Source organism: Staurois parvus, unplaced genomic scaffold, assembly GCF_062004578.1.
Source record: "Staurois parvus isolate SC_StPar_1 unplaced genomic scaffold, SC_StPar_1.0 ptg002314l, whole genome shotgun sequence".
Classification (NCBI taxonomy): domain Eukaryota; kingdom Metazoa; phylum Chordata; class Amphibia; order Anura; family Ranidae; genus Staurois; species Staurois parvus.
The window spans coordinates 4937-12500 of record NW_028320110.1 but is presented as its reverse complement, the minus strand read 5'-3'; positions in this window follow the sequence as shown (position 1 = coordinate 12500).

Sequence of the window (7564 nt, the reverse complement as noted above, 5' to 3'; positions counted from 1 at the left end):
ATCCTGGGTCCTGTTTGTGAACTCTCTAACTTTCCTACAGACCAAATAATAAACACCGATTTGGGTTACTTTCACCAAAGAAATGTAGCAGAATATATTTTGGCCCTAATTTATGAAGAAAGATTATTTATTTGCAACATTTTTTAACAGAAACAAAGAAAAACTTGATTTTTTTTTCAAAATGTTTTCATTTATTTAGATCAAATACCACCAATAGAAAGCTCTAGTCGTGTGAATAACAAAGATACAAATTTACTTTGGGTACGGTGTTGCATGACCGCGCAATTGTCATTCAAAGTGTGAGAGTGCTGAAAATTGGCCTGGACTGGAAGGGGGTGAATGTGCCCGGCATTGGAGTAGTTAATAAGGAACTTCAGTCCCTTTAATCATGGCTTCATCCCCCACCAGCCCCGCCATTATTGATTGGTTGACCCACGTGCAGATGCATTGAAAGGCTCTGCTCAGCCTTTGGAACCTGGCAACGCATCTGCACGTGTTCTGGATTTTGCATGCATGCGCAGACCCCCATAGGTCCCGGACCACCGTGACTGTGCCTTCCAAGGGCACATGTGCAGACCTCTGCCAAATCCCTTCAGTGCATGTGTGTCGGCAGCTGCAGTTCGGCTTCCGTGCTTAGGTGGCGCTGTTCACTAGCCACCATGCAGAGAGTGGAGGGTAAGGGAAACCTATGTTCCTCTGAGGCCTCCATAGGTATCATCAGGAGAGCAGCTGTCCGGTTTGATGCTGCTACCCTAGTTGAGCTCAGCGGCCATCTTTGGTGTGGGCAGTGCTAATAAACAGCGCTGTCCGCCTTTGGTTGGCAGGCATTTGCAAAGTGCCTAATCAGGGACAGAGACCCCGCTGGTCAGGGACAGAGACCCCGCTGGTCAGGGACAGAGACCCCGCTGGTCAGGGACAGAGACCCCGCTGGTCAGGGACAGAGACCCCGCTGGTCAGGGACAGAGACCCCGCTGGTCAGGGACAGAGACCCCGCTGGTCAGGGACAGAATGCCTATGGACAGGTTCTCACCTGCCCTGTGTGTGTGAAGCAAAAAGACAATTGTTGGTACATAGCGCACAGAACATTCATTCAGTTGGGGCTTTCATCTACCTTAGCGGAAGGTGATCTGACACCAATTCTGGGGCTTATTATTGCACTTACTGACACCAATGCTGGGGGTTATTATTGCACTCACTGACACTAATTCTGGGGGTTATTATTGCACTCACTGACACCAATGCTGGGGGTTATTATTTCACTCACTGACACCAATGCGGGGGGTTATTATTGCACTCACTGACACCAATGCTGGGGGTTATTATTGCACTCACTGACACCAATGCCAGGGTGATTATTGCACTCACTGACACCAATGCTGGGGGTTATTATTGCACTCACTGACACCAATGCTGGGGGTTATTATTGCACTCACTGACACCAATGCTGGATGTTATTATTGCACTCACTGACACCAATGCTGGGGGTTATTATTGCACTCACTGACACCAATGCTGGGGGTTATTAGTGCACTCACTGACACCAATGCTGGATGTTATTATTGCACTCACTGACACCAATGCTGGGGGTTATTATTGCACTCACTGACACCAATGCTGGGGGTTATTATTGCACTCACTGACACCAATGCTGGGGGTTATTATTGCACTCACTGACACCAATACCGGGGGGTTATTATTGCACTCACACCAATGCCGGGGGTTATTATTGCACTCACTGACACCAATGCCGGGGTTATTATTGCACTCACTGACACCAATGCCGGGGGTTATTATTGCACTCACTGACACCAATGTCGGGGGTTATTATTGCACTCACTGACACCAATGCCGGGGGTTATTATTGCACTCACTGACACCAATGCCGGGGGTTATTATTGCACTCACTGACACTAATGCTGAGAGTTATTATTGCACTCACTGACGCCAATGCCAGGGGTGATTATTGCACTCACTGACACTAATTCGGGGGGTTATTATTGCACTCACTGACACTAATTCTGGGGGTTAATATTGCACTCACTGACACCAATGCCAGGGGTTATTATTGCACTCACTGACACCAATGATGGGGGTTATTATTGCACTCACTGACACCAATGCCGGGGGTTATTATTGCACTCACTGACACCAATGCTGGGGGTTATTATTGCACTCACTGACACCAATGCTGGGGGTTATTATTGCACTCACTGACACCAATACCGGGGGATTATTATTGCACTCACACCAATGCCGGGGGTTATTATTGCACTCACACCAATGCCGGGGGTTATTATTGCACTCACTGACACTAATTCTGGGGGTTATTATTGCACTCACTGACACTAATTCTGGGGGTTATTATTGCACTCACACCAATGCCGGGGGCTATTATTGCACTCACTGACACTAATGCTGGGGGTTATTATTTCACTCACTGACACCAATGCCGGGGTTATTATTGCACTCACTGACACCAATGCCGGGGGTTATTATTGCACTCACTGACACCAATGCCGGGGTTATTATTGCACTCACTGACACCAATGCTGGGGGTTATTATTGCACTCACTGACACCAATGCCGGGAGTTATTATTGCACTCACTGACACTAATTCTGGGGGTTATTATTGCACTCACTGACACCAATGCTGGGGGTTATTATTGCACTCACTGATGCCAATGCCGGGGGTTATTATTGCACTCACTGATGCCAATGCCGGGGGTTATTGTTGCACTCACTGATGCCAAACCCGGGGGTTATTATTGCACTCTCTGACGCCAATGCTGGGGTTATTATTGCACTCACTGACACCAATGCCGGGGGTTATTATTGCACTCACTGACACTAATGCCGGGTGTTGTTATTGCACTCACTGACACCAATGCCGGGGGTTATTATTGCACTCACTGACACCAATGCCGGGGGTTATTATTGCACTCACTGACACCAATGCCGGGGGTTATTATTGCACTCACTGACACCAATGCCGGGGGTTATTATTGCACTCACTGACACCAATGCCGGGAGTTATTATTGCACTCACTGACACTAATTCTGGGGGTTATTATTGCACTCACACCAATGCCGGGGGTTATTATTGCACTTACTAATACCAATGCCGGGGATTATTATTGCACACACTGACAATAATTCTGGGGATTATTATTGCACTCATTGATACCAATGCCGGGGGTTATTATAACACTCACTGACACCAATGCTGGGGGTTATTATTGCACTCACTGACACCAATGCCGGGGGTTATTATAACACTCACTAACACCAATGCCGGGGGTTATTATTGCACTCACTGACACCAATGCCGGGGGTTATTATTGCACTTACTGACACCAATGCTGGGGGTTATTATTGCACTCACTGACACCAATGCTGGGGGTTATTATTGCCTTCACTATCACCAATGCTGGGGGTTATTATTGCACTCACTGATGTAAATGCTGGGGGTTATTATTGCACTCACTGATGCCAATGCTGGGGGTTATTATTGCACTCACTGATGCCAATGCCGGGGGTTATTGTTCCACTCACTGATGCCAATGCCGGGGTTATTATTGCACTCACTGATGCCAATGCCGGGGTTATTATTGCACTCACTGACACCAATGCCGGGGGTTATTATTGCACTCACTGACACCAATGCCGGGTGTTGTTATTGCACTCACTGACACCAATGCCGGGGGTTATTGTTGTACTCACTGACACCAATGCCGGGGGTTATTATTGCACTCACTGACACCAGTGCCGGGGGTTATTATTGCACTCACTGACACTAATGCCGGGGGTTATTATTGCACTCACTGACACCAATGCTGAGGGTTACAAAAGACAATTGTTGGTACACAGTGCACAGAGCATTCATCCAGTTGGGTTTTCATCGACCTTAGCGGCAGGTCTTCGAGGACGGCGAGTATTTTTTTTAATCTGCGTCAAACATGTCTCCTGTGACATCACCAGAGGAAACGCACAATCCATTGATCCAATATCTGGCGCTCTCAGTGAGAAGATGGCGATGAGGAAATCATATGGAGTGAAAACCTGAAACGACAAATTATAGAAAATCCGATTATTGTATCAGATCGAGATGAACGACAAATCCATCAATTATCAATGTGCAATAAATAAATGCAGGCTGAAATATAGGAATGCAATTCTCCATTTGTCCACTAGGTGGCAAGCTAATCTTTTTCTTTCATCAAAGTTTTTCAAAGTTTACAGTGTGTGGCCAGGTTTGTGGTCGCGTGACCATCACATCTACCTCTGTGGCCGAAAGTAGGCTGACCCTCCGAATGATGGAGTTCAGGTATGTCCAGCTAAGGGCGCTGCAAATACTGCGTTATACAAAGACAATGTACACAATTGTGCTCTTCCAACATTGTGATGACAGTTTGGGGAAGAGCCTTTTCTGTTCCAGTATCACTGTGCCACTGACACCAACGCTGGGGGTGATTACTGCACTCACTGACACCAATGCTGGGGGTGATTACTGCACTCACTGACACCAACGCTGGGGGTGATTACTGCACTCACTGACACCAATGCTGGGGGTGATTACTGCACTCACTGACACCAATGCTGGGGGTGATTACTGTACCACTGACACCAACGCTGGGGGTGATTACTGTACCACTGACACCAACGCTGGGGGTAATTACTGTACTCACTGACACCAATGTTGGGGGTGATTACTACACTCACTGACACCAACGCTGGGGGTTATTATTGCACTCACTGACACCAATGTCAGGGGTTATCACTGCACGCACTACACTCAGGAAAGTGGGAAAAGCAGAAAGACCTGATTTGCTTTTCGCACTGATTCACACTGAATGAGACTTTGAAATTGCACCACTTCACCTAAACTAGCGCGATTTCAGTGCTGCAGATCGGTGTGATTTGTACCTCCGATTGCACTGCGGCTCGCAGCTTCATTGAACAGATGTCAACTGACGATCGCGGCGTCAGACCCCAGCCCTTCTCACCAAACTCATGACCGAAGGACTAGCCAATCTAAAACTGCAATGTCACGTGCGTAACAATGCCACGCCCAGTTGCACCCTGCACACAGATGTTCCTGCTAATGGACTACAATCTGTGTACCGGCAGCCTGGGAGCGATTGTTACTGGGTCAGGTTAAATACGCAATTAACCCTTCACACTGCCACCACCTCCTATTTGTACAGAGAAGGAGGAAACCTAGCAATATCAGAAATAACACTAGGATGGTTAGATAATTGTCTGTACACCACTGTCACCGCAGACAGGTTATACGAGGGTTAAACACACACAGTAGCGCTCTTTAGAGGCAGGAATTCGTAGTTTGCATTAAAGGCTTTAGAAACAGTTCAACACTTTCAGAAAGTAAGATTTATTACTAAAAGGTCAAAAGGGTGCAATAAAAATATTTACAGAAAAAAGATGTAACCAATATACTGTATATATAAATATACAGAGAACAACAGCACAGCAAAGAGATAACAGAGAGAAGTTAGAGGGTTAAAGTACTTGCCACATGTCCTGGGTTAAGCAGATCAGGTTTCAGAGCAAAGGATTTATCTCCCACTGTCAGTTTCAATGTTAAAACAGGAGAATCTTCAACTCTCTCACACCGCTCAACTCAGCCTAGCTTAGCTTTTCTAGTAATTCCACAGGGTGTCTCCCTGGAGCAGTAAACCAATCGCCTCATTTGGGGAGGGAGGTGTAGGCGGAGACCTAAGTTATGACCAAGAAACTCTCCTAGCTTCTATTATGATTCATAACTTATTCTCGGGGCATTTAGCAGACATTCCCCTAGTAGATTAATATGCAGACGCATCTGCGGAACGGTTAGATATGAAATATCCACGTGAATGGTTCAGGAGATATAATCTTCTGCTCTCCGGTATGTGTCAGATAAGGGGTGCAGCATACCAGGAGAATGGTCTCAAATTGAGCCGTCCGAATATGGGCTCCATGTTTATGTGAGTCTTCCATAATCCAAGATATGTAATCATAGGGGAAAATGGATGTTGAATGTAGTGTCTGGTTTATGACTTATCTGGAATGTCTTTGAACTCAGTGAAGGACTCGGTTTACGCTTTTATGATCCCTTTCCAAGCAAGAGTTTCTTAGACAGAGGGGCACCTAGCTAGTGAGGTTTTATAGCCAGGACGCCCTCCCACTGAGTGTGTTGCCTGTGATCTCTGCAAACACACACCGACCACATGTCACTCAACAGAGAGGGAGGGGGGATGAGGACAGAGGGAGAGAGCGATAATTATACAAGATGGACGATCCTTTGCCAAAATGGAGTTTCGCATCCATCTCTGTGTGCATGATTGTTACATCAACCACTTTTGAAATCCCGCTACTTCAAATTGCACTGATTTTCCCGTGCCATAGAAATGCATTAGATGCGACTTCGGGTGCAATTTGTAAATGGCATGTCAAGGGCCGACTGACCATTTGGAAACTCGGGCACTGCCCAAGGGCCTGGGGTCAGTAGGGGGCCCCATGAGATGTCCCTGGTACCTTTTTCATAGGCTTTTTTGAGTTTGGGCAAGGACACAGGGGCCCCATGATCCCCTATTGCCCGGGGGCCCCATAAGTTGTCAGTCCGGCCCTGGGCATGTCGCATGTGAAGTCGCACCGGCGTGAACCGGGGATTATTCAGATGCTTCGGGTATAAAAGGCCAACACATCCAATTTCTGGAGTGTGAAGGGTCCTCCTCCATCAGGGCTCGGTTCTGCTGCATGGAGTGTGCACCGGACTGGGATCCTGAGGGCCGATTAGTATGATCACTCCAGCCGCTTAAGCCTTAAAAGGTAACTCCGCTTCCATGGCAAAAAAAAATGTAGTGCGTTCGATTGCTACACAAGCCATCATGTCATTTGTAAATAAAAATTATCTTTTCCTTTTATTCTGCAGCACGGTCATTTTCTTTAAAAAGTTCGATAATAATAATTGGTGTCAGTGAGTGCAATAATATCCTCCAGAATTGGTGTCAGTGAGTGCAATAATAACCTCCAGAATTGGTGTCAGTGAGTACAATAAAAAAAACCAGCATTGGTGTCAGTGAGTACAATAAAAAAAACCAGCATTGGTGTCAGTGAGTACAATAATAACCCCCAGCATTGGTGTCAGTGAGTGCAATAATAACCTCCAGAATTGGTGTCAGTGAGTGCAATAATAACCCCCAGCATTGGTGTTAGTGAGTGCAATAATAACCCCCGGCATTGGTGTCAGTGAGTGCACTTATAACCCCCAGCATTGGTGTCAGTGAGTATAATAATAACCTCCAGAATTGGTGTCAGTGAGTACAATAATAACCCCCAGCATTGGTGTCAGTGAGTACAATAATAACCCCAAGCATTGGTGTCAGTAAGTACAATAATAACCCCCGCATTGGTGTCAGTGAGTGCAATAATAACCCCCAGCAGTGGTGTCAGTGAGTACAATAAAAAAAAACAGCATTGGTGTCAGTGAGTACAATAATAACCCCCAGCATTGGTGTCAGTGAGTACAATAAAAAAACCAGCATTGGTGTCAGTGAGTACAATAAT